We start from the raw sequence: 10,759 nt of genomic DNA on the forward strand, positions 1-10,759 counted from the left end.
AGCTAAAATATCTTCACTTCAAAGGTAGTCCTCACAGATATTCAGCTACATTTTATTATTTCCCCCTTTTAAGACAGAAATTTGAAAGCTGAGTCATAAGTATTCAATCAAGATTTAAAAAAAAGGGGGAGTATCTATCAATGACTATTTCTTTTTCCTTCTTTTACTTTCTGCAGACGATGACCAAACACTGTTCCCTTCCACGTCCTCTCTCCCTCCACTTGCATGCAGCCTTTCTCCTCATCCCTTCACTGCATCACCAATGAAGATGACGATGAAGATCTGTAGCTCTCAAGTCTTCTAGTTAGACAAAGCCTGCCCTGCTCATATGGTGACCAGTCTTGCTCTCAGGTCTGGGCTTCAGCCCTTTCCAGTTCATTTAATACTGAAAGTGAGTTAAATCTTTATTTTATTCAAATAGTCCAACACTAATTAAAATAATTTATGTATTCTTCAATCAATCATATCATTACCAGATTTCAAAGATTAGATCCAAGATGGTTGAACTGAAAAGGGGCTGGCTCCATTCCTGATAGCTTGGTATACACATGTTGTAAATAATAGCGCTGTATACTCCAGTAGAAGTTTTTGACCAGCAACTGTTTGTGTGAATGCACAGCTTCCTCCATCCCCTGCGCATATTTTCTTGAGGGCATCATTTGGTTGACATGCTGTAGACAGTCATGACCTTTGCCTCTGTCATAAATAAGAGTCTATAGTGTGCAATGCCAGCTTGAAAGATAACCCCCACACCCTTCATGCATGTTGCTTAGTGGGTAAGCTTTCAAACCTTTGCATGTGTCATGATTCCAGTCTGGAGCTGGAATGCTGTGAGTGAAGTCTGATCGACTTCAGCATATGACAGAAACAGCAAGAGCTGGTTTCCCTTTTTCATAATCCTGGGCTCAGTGCTGTACAATTTCTGTTTGGAACCAAACTGAGTACAAATATAAGTTACCGATTTAAATTAAGAAATAAAAAAAAGCAACATCTGGATTTCCTTTTAGCTTAAGAAGATGTAACATAAATTGGGAAATCCCAGCTTAGGCTTGCAGTTAAGCAAACTTTTTCTAATTGCTTTGATATGATGGCACTGTACATTTCCTGCATTGCACACACACACCTTGTGAATCTTCTTACCAAGCCTTAACACGAACTAATATCTCACAATTAATATAACATGCTGTCCTTTGCGTACATTTGTGAATACTACCTCTAGAGCAGCTTATTGTATACTCTTCTTACAGTATACTCATATGTCATCATTTCAAGAGAGGGATGATCCTAGAGTTTCTATAGGCAGTTGCAACTTTAAATTACTCATACATTTTAGTAGATGTAAATGTTCAAAACAGAGTTATAGTCATATTCTCCTAGAAGTTTATTTATACACATTTTCATTCTCAGTCATATTACAGGAACCAGAGGGACAGCAGCTCAAAAACCTTTATCTCCTTTCACCAAATTTAAATTTGCACATTTCCCCTAGCTCTTTAAACTTGATTTGTACAGCAGAAAAGAGATATTTCAAAGCCTGAATAGGTACCATGTAGTGGTTTGGTGTTTTGTTTAGATTCCATCATGAGCCCAGTGATTCAGGGTGTTTGCAGGTTCCCCAGCTGAGCAGCCACCAGTTTGGGAAACGTTGAAGAAGATTGTAGCTTGTTGTTGGACTGTGCTGTTTTTCTTCTGAGAGAAATCCTGATCAGCCAGTCAGGATAGAAGAAAACAGTAGATCCAATACGGGCAATGAAGACATGGTTGTCTTTGTAGTGAATGGTGGGAGATTGAGTTGGACTCAACTCAATCTGTTGGTTTCCTTATATAGGCTATTATGAATTGGCCTTCATTATGTTTTCCCCTCTGTCTGTAAAGTGTCTTGAGATGGCATTGCCGTGATCTGACGCTATATAAATAAAGTTGAAGTTGAGTTCAAGTTGAATCGGTGAACCAAAGGACAAATTAGGGCAGCATTGTGTGTTAAATGTTTATATTTTTGTCTGCACATTTTAGGTGGCTCTGATCAGACTTCTCAGAATATGTTTAACATCTCTGGCAGTTTTTAAATGATTAAATCCTCACTTTCAGGTTATAAATTGATTATTAACAGCATGTAAAGGTTGATGTGTTATATTGCTTAACCAGATTTGTTTTGTGTGTAAATTAGCCCACTTGCGACATTATGGGCATGTAAGGTGTGACTCCTAACATCCTTGTTCTTCACAGCACCTGATGCTCTTACATACATTAACAACATCTCAGGGCTTGATATTCACAATCATTGCAACTGTGTGTCATCACCATTGTCTTCCTCCTAAACTATGTGATTGCTGATGAACAATCAGGTCAGTGTGCCCTCTTTAAGGCTAAGCAAAGGAATGGAATGACTAATGTGATATTATAAAAAGAAATGTACAGACACATATTGTAACATCTCCATTCTAACATATGACATGTAAAATGAAGTAAACCTTTAGCATCACCTGGTCAGACCCTACTGTATGCCCAATCAGACCCTTTATTTTACATCATGTTTTAATTGTAAAAACTCTGAACTAAGAAGGAGCGTGTACTCTGTTGTCACCTGCTGTTACACCATCTGGTTTCAACATATCTAAAATACATGTGCTATATATTGTTAATCTTGTAAGTAAAATGGCGTGTCATGACATAGTAAGATGCACGCTGACTTTGTTCAAATAAATGCTTCTTTTGTTTATTTCTGTATGGCTATACTGTAGCGTTAAGATAATTATGTGAAGAATCACCTTGCAGAATATCTGTATATATAGACTCATTATGCTGTACTGTATGTGAACCTCTGTGTTGTAGTAAGTAGCTCAATAAACTTTTAAAAAGAAGCCTGGTTCAGAGAATCATTTGACTACAAAAAAAACTTATGTGATGTTTAAAATTGTTTTTTATTAAAGTGAAAAGATCAGTAATTGTGCTGTTGTGTGAAAATGTCTCCATCTAGTGACTGTCTATTAAGTGAAAAAGTGTCCACTTTATTGCCTTACTACAACCAATACAGAACAGCCTCTGTGAGATAAAGCAGCTGCCATAAACTAAACCAAGAGATGGAAGAATAAGATAAATATAATGTCACATCTCACAACTCTATAATTTAACAGAAAATGGTTAACTGTGATTGGACTAGTTTCAGTAAGACAGTGTTGCATGCTGTGTGTTGTTACAACCTCTGACCTAAACAGGAAACTGATTTAGACATTTTCTACAAAAGAGACATTTGGGGGGGAAAAAAGATGACGTGGAAATTAAGTTGGCCATAGAAAACTGTGGAGAACAGCAAGATTCAGAGGGTCAAGAGAAAAATCACTAAACACATCCTGCATTTATTGACAGAATTCTATATAGAATGTGGAAAACAGAGTTAATGCCTACGATGAATGTTTTACTATAACTTTACATGTATCACACTGACACGTTACACACATAACCATCCTGTTGTTTAGATGTATAGGCTATATTAATAAGTTGAGTTTTTTTTTTAATGTATAAACGCAGCAAACACATAAATTCCTTAAATTCTGTTTAAATGATGGCAACCCTGCAGAAGAACTTCCTTTTTGTCCTCTTCTAATAAGCGGCTCCTCATCTTTCCCACGAGAAAGGAAGCAGAGATGTAAACAGCAGAGGCGTGTGAAGCATATTTAGACCTCTGTGTGTGTGTGTGTGTGTGTGTGTGTGTGTGTGTGTGTGTGTGTGTGTGTGTGTGTGTGTGTGTGTGTGTGTGTGTGTTGGGGGTGGGGGTTTGTGTGATGTACTTTACAAATCAAATCTCAGTTCATTTCAGATTATTAAGAAATTTCGCAAGTTCAGAGCTGAGATTTTTGACAGGAAAGATCCAAAATCCGGGTCAACACCCACACAAAGCAAGCATGAGATGATGTGAATTATTGGATTAATGTAATAGTGAGGCAAGTTCAACCCATTTTTAAAAAGATATTTCACACTGAAATTAATTTGATCAAAATATAATCCTTAATTTTGACTGAAATTTAGGCTTAATTTAATCCAAATAAGGTCTAGTACGTCCCAGACTGACGTGGTTTTTGCGCAGTATCCCAGAAAAGGGTTTTATTTTCAGCCACTCACTAAAACTAATCGATTTGAACTCATTGCGCGTTCCCGCTGCGCGCCGCCGCTCCTTTGTGGGATTGACGCTAGTGGACGCAATGGGACACTGCTCTGCAGACCTGAGCAATCCACGGGAGACCCTCCGCACACACCTCCAGGTGGACACACAGACATGAACAAGTGGGGTTTTAGAGCCTGTGCTATGTGACGGTGCAGCTGCGGAGCGTTGCTGTTGCAACTCCAACACGCACTCTGAACCAGACGAGCAAGACAGACCAGCAGCAGGTTTGTTACTGGTGAGCTAATGACCAGTTCTGTACGAAACAAGGCAGGATTTCCCCCTACACTGTTAACTACATTTAGAAATGTCTGAATAGCAATAACAGTGCTGTTAAACTGATGCAGCAGTGACATGCTAGTTCGCACTGTAACGATGGACATGCCGCATGATGGTGTCAAGCCGAGCAAACAATCTGGGCTTTGGTGAGTCTCATACATCTCATCACTTCTTAAATGATTCTTGAACTTCTGGTGGTACGTTGATTACTTTCATTCATGCTGTTTGAAAAACCCACCCACGCGCATAATAGATCTACATATCATTAGGAATGCTGCTGGTTTATTTGGGCAGAATGCATTTAGTGGAGAGGAGGATTGATGTATTTGTACTTGTTATAGAGGCTATTGTTGCTGGAGACCCCACACGATGATTGGATGATCTCAAGGATTTTTTTTTCTTTCAAACAGAAAGTTAATTGAAAACAGAAATGCTGCACTTTTGTATAATTGATTTTTGTAGTTATTGTGATAAGTAGGATGTGACATTCCAGCACAAAATACAGAAAGCAGATCATGTTGCATTTTAAATTCATTGCAGAGTAATATCAGAGTTATTCTGCCTTCACTGTGTGTGTGTGTGTGTAAATAAAAAACAAAGCCTACCTCATTGTTTATTGTCACACAGCAGCATTCTGGCAATAGGGTTTCATTTTATATAAAGTCAGTAGTATTAAAATGATTGATTGCGCTATGCAGCTATTTTTTATCAGAAGCCAAGGAGCCAGTGATAATCTTCCCAGCTATTTGCTCTGGTCAGTCAGGTCGGTTACATAAATGTAAGACCGATTATGTGATGACATGCAGACACACTCACACATGCAGGGCAGGATGGAAAAGTGTCATATGGATCCAAATGATCATGACTGAAAATTTGATACTTGCTTTTCTACATTTGAAGTCATGTTTTTGCCACAATAAAGGGGAGATTTACATGATGTTATTGTTAAACTTTCAAAAACATTTAAAGATTTTAGATTTGACTGTATTATTTTTTTTGTATTATTATTGTTTTTTTGTTTTTTGTTTTTAACCTGGGGGACATGCATAGTTTGTACATGACATCACTATTAATGGTCACGTCTGTGATTAGTTATTCCAAAACTATACGTGTGCTATATAGCATGTGCTATATAGCACAATGTGTGTGGCTGTCTTAGTTTCATTATGGGCTTGATTTTTAACCTTCTGCCCATGTGACCCAATTGCTACGACTAGCCTCCTGTAACCAGCTGTTACTGTCTGTCTGTGCAGCTTCTTCTCTACTCGGGGTCTTCTTTGCTGTGTGGGCGAGGATATAAATAAGAGGTTGGAAGCTTTTTGTGTGTGTGTGTGTGTGTGTGTGTGTGTGTGTGTGTGTGCATGCTTGTGTGTTTAATCAGCTGCTCAGGCGACTTGTTTGTCTCCTCTAAGTGCAGGTGTACATCGGACCTGTTCACTACCCTCTAGTACTTACCACCAGTTTTTAGCTCAAGTGTGTTAGTTTATTTATGTTGTGTTGCTTCACTTGTCTCGCTCGTGACATTTTAGTGTTTCATTTTCAAAACATTTCTTTATAAAGCAAAATTAGCCTTCAAAACAAATGAAAAAATAAATCTGGTACCTTCAATTTGTGATATGAAATCCTACCAGTATTTTTTTTGTAACTAATTTTTTTTCTAAGATGAAATTTTTTTCTAAGATGAAATATGAAAGTCAGATTATTTGCGTTTGCAGGGACTTCTTCTATAAGCTGAATCCAATGAGAAATTTTCCTTAAATTTTTTCGGAATAGAGAAAAATGTAAAAACTCAAATTTTTTGTGAAAGTTTTCATCTTTGAGCAGTCAAGTTACACCTTTTGTGTGTACACAGGAGATCAGCCATATTTGTAACATTTTGGATGCCTGCTGTCATAAAAGAAGATGACTAAGAAAGTTGGGGAATTACTGACTGTGTATGCTGTTTTGTGAGGTTGTTAGGTAGATATTTGGTGTGGAGAACCACAATAATGAGGATAAAAAACAATATTTAAGAAAAAATCAGTTGTCAGTAAAACTGGGGACACATTTACAAAAATTTGATTTATGATTAAAAAAAAAAAATCATAGGTGTTTGGAGTGACACCAAAGTTTCTGGGGGTTTTTTTTAAAAAAAAATTTATTTGAGAGTTGATTCAGTTTCAGAACATTTAGTTTTATTGTGGGTGGATGACACTTGAGATTGCATCTAAATCCAACTTGGCCACAAGATGTCAGTAATTATTACAGACTGTTACTTGGACTAAGTAGGGACTCAGTTCTCTGTGGCATACTGTATACAATACTTTAAACAGCATGTTAAAGATATTGAATGATGTCACTTGTCCTGTATGATTTGTGTGATGTTGCTCTTTTGAGATTAAATCATAATAATAAATGTGATTACATGTAGTCTCAAGCATCAAAGAAAGTCATAGTTTGTTATTTTGTTGTTTAGAAAAGAAATAAATGTTTCAGACCTATACTATTAGTCATTATCTAATAACTAATATTTAAAAATGAGAGAAAACAAACAAACAAACAACAGGTTTTACACTCAGTTCTCCTGGCATTTGTTAGATGGATCCCAGACGTAAGCCAGGACACAAAGTTTGCCTCTGATCAAAAGTTGCATTTTCTGAAGTAGTCCTATAAACTTTATAGAAAAAAATCGCTTTGTTATTTAAGTTAGTGAGCCTCAGCATTGATAAGCAGGCCCTAAGTATTTGTGGCTCAAATAGTTTGGCATTTATTATCTCCACTTCTTCTGACTGGTCTATTAGCTGTCATTTTGAAAACACTATACAACCAAACAGATATACCTCTTCTAAAATACACAGTACATGTCCACGAAGATTTAAATGTTCACTTCCCATCTGTACCTAACTGTCCTAATGTGGTTTTAGAAGATGGAAATATAACCTTGTCCTCTCTAGACATAACAGTGCCTTTGTGTTGTAACAGAACTTTATATTTATATGTAAATCAGGGTAAAATAGTTTCTGAACTTCTCCCATTTTTCCTTGGTGATTGCATCAAGAACTTCGGGTCTAATGTGTCTTGACATTCAAGGTCAAGGTTGTATATGAATCACTCTGAAGTCAGCATTTGATCCTGGCTAAAGAACATGTACTGAATGAGTCAACTTAAAGGTCCATGAGACCTTGCCAGCAGGGCAGAACTGGTGAAGGCTCCGAACTGAAATAATAGTTAGTTAATGATGTAAAGTGTTGGTTCTCTTTAGATAATATCTCCACTTCTACCATGGCGGTTATTTTGTTTGTCCACATGTCTACAACAATTGGTGTCCCATTTCATTCTCAAATGCAAACACTCACAAATACATACACACCTCCATTACAACAATACATTTAAAACATCCAGGCAACCTCAAAGTGCATTGTGTGGGACCTAAACACTCTGTGGTGATTGATGGCATTGACTGGTGACCAGCAGGGTCAGCTCCCAGGGAGGCTGCAAGGGAGTCACATAGTCAGTTGGATGGCCAAAATAGACACCTCCCCTATTCTCCCCCTCTGGGTCAATTTGTCTCTCAGAGCTGTCTCTGTAAGCTATGTGGTGTATCACACAGAGAGTTTTTCTGTGGCACAGCAGTTTTGTTGTGCTATGTTGTATGAGTGGAATAGTGAAAAGTTTTGTATGTCACACAGATGTCATGACTGCAATGAAGACATTTTCTAAGCCTGTTTACACCTTTGGAAAGTGGGAAAGTTTATGTAAGTGCAGAGTATTGCTTAACAGAAATTAAATGGACACAGCATCCTAAACCTGGCGAAGAGTGTGACAAAGAAAGCTAAGCAATGAAGTGCACAAGTACACACAAACTTGTCATTATGGATAAACATATGTTCCTCTGTATCGTTGAAAACTTTTTTTTTTTATTAAAAAAACAAAAAAGAAACATGTAACAATTTTAAGCATAGAAAAACCTCTAAAAGAAAAGTCAGCCTCTAACAGTTTATTTTACAGACACAACAGCTCAAGCTTCTTTCACATTTGAATTCAAGAATGTTGTAAAAGCGAAGTGAATTTAACAGCATACAAACAACAGGGTTTCTTGCCAGTACCTTCCTTGTCTGCTTACCACTGATTACAGATGGATGCACACTTAAAGAGACAGGAAAGAAAACATAGATTAGATTTTGAGTTTCTTCTTTGACCTTTTTTGTCATCTTTTCATTTGCTTTCTTTTGTTTCCTCTTGGTTTTCTTTTTCTTTTTCTTCCAGTGTTTAAGATAGTCATTTCCACTACCTTTACAGACAGTTTGAACATTCTCAACCTTTTCTCACTCCCTGTTAGTCACATACCAGCTCTTAGCTGGATACCTTTGATGTAATTTTCCAGGAGGGAAGGTATTTTGATGGACTTCAGTCACTGTTTTGAGCCTCTTCATTGTGTCCTTTATACACTTATATAGGGACTAAGGAAATATTCATGTATAGTATGTACACAGAAGTGACCAGTATGACCACAGACTAGAATAGTGAATGGTATTTTACTCACGTAAATGAACTACATGTAAGTTATTCACCGGCAATTGATTTAGGATAATGGTATCTGTAGCTGTTTGACTGAGTAAACCTAACAAAAAGAGAAAAAACAAATTCTATTGGTTTTAATTCTTTATAAGTTAAGGATTTGAAAACACTTGCCTAACTCAAAACATATAATGATTTCATTCTTAAGTTATACAGTTGATACAGATTTTATTTAATAAAAAAAATCTGAAGAAACACTGAAGCAGCCAGTTGGTCATAAAGCTGTCAGTAATGTGAACTTTTGACCCCCACTTGCTTATAAGAGGAAAAGCATCTTGCTATGCTAACTGCAGTGCAGAATGGTAATGAGGTGCTAGGTGTCTAAGCTAGAGTTTGGGACGATGCACGCTCAAAGTGCTGAGGATACTGGAGGTAAAAATAGATGGCCAAATCTGGAGGTACATTTGTTTCCATCACTAGTTGGGATTAGCAGCTTTTAAACACCCCATTGCATTAGACTGTGCAGCAAAGTGCACAGATTTATAAACACACATACTTTTTCATAAATTGCGCGGATACAGTTTAACATTGACATCATTGCTTCCAAATACAGAAAAGCCTCTGCTGACTTTCAGAACCTGGGCTTGTTTTATTGGTTGTCTTTGCATGCTGTGCAGTTGTTAATATTGCACAGACAGTCACATTGGGGACGAATCGAAATGTGACAGACTAGAGTGCATAAACAAACTACAACCCGCTAATACTTTGTATGATGTAATATCCTACAGGAGATGTCAAACAAGCTTTGAAAATCCAGGTGACACTTTGCAAGCTTAGCACAAGTCATGTAATAAGTTTAAGATTTCTGTCAGGACAGTGTCCAATGGACCATGTGTGTTAGAATGATGCAAGTGTAGAATACTTTAATATCTGGGTGCCTGTAAAATCTGCTACTGTTTAATGTTAACATTTGAAGTTTTTGGCCATTTTACTGCTTGTTGCTAACCTTTATTCCTATCCATTTATCTTGTGTGTGCCAACACCTTTTGGGCTAACTCTTTTTAACACTCATTAATGTGCTATGTGACCCACCTAAGTAAGCTTTTTGAGATGCACTTTTAAACCCTTTAAAAAAAAAAGCCAAGAAAAGTGGATCTTTATATGGGCCTTTAAAAAATCTAAAAAAGAAATAATCAACAAAAATAGCTTTTGTATATTTATCATTGACTATTGTGCGATGTCAAAATATATTTTAGTATAAAAAGTGTCCACCAGGGGGCAGAAGATAAGCACCAGACAAGTGCAACGCAGTTTTGAGTAAAGTTTACCATAAAGTAATGCAAAAGGTCCAACAAGCTAATTGGCTAATTAGCCAGTTATTGGGGCTACCTTTAAATATAACACTAATAATCTAAGCAAATATGAATGAAACAAATTGTAAAAGTTATATTAAAAAGGAGATGGTTATTTCATATGAGATCACAAAATACATGTTGCAGCCCTTTTTCAAATGTACACAGCTTCATTCATGGTGTCTGTCTCCTAGAATTTAAGTGACTATCTTCTCAAAATCTAGAAAACCTTTTTAAAAAGCAAAAATATCACAAAGGAGATCAATGCTTGTAGCACATGGCTAACAATGCCTTGAGGAAGACTGTTACATCTCATCTTTCTCTTACTTGCTTCTACGTGCAGCTATGAAACTTCCAAATGAATTAACTACACCATGTTACTTCAGCAGCCCACAATGAACAACCCAAATGCTGCCCAATACAAGGCTTAATTCTTTCTTTCTTTGGTTGTGCATTTGTAGTATTCATGTTT

The sequence above is a fragment of the Telmatherina bonti genome (genome assembly GCF_933228915.1).
Source record: "Telmatherina bonti genome assembly, chromosome: 4".
In the NCBI taxonomy this organism is placed as follows: Eukaryota; Metazoa; Chordata; class Actinopteri; order Atheriniformes; family Telmatherinidae; genus Telmatherina; species Telmatherina bonti.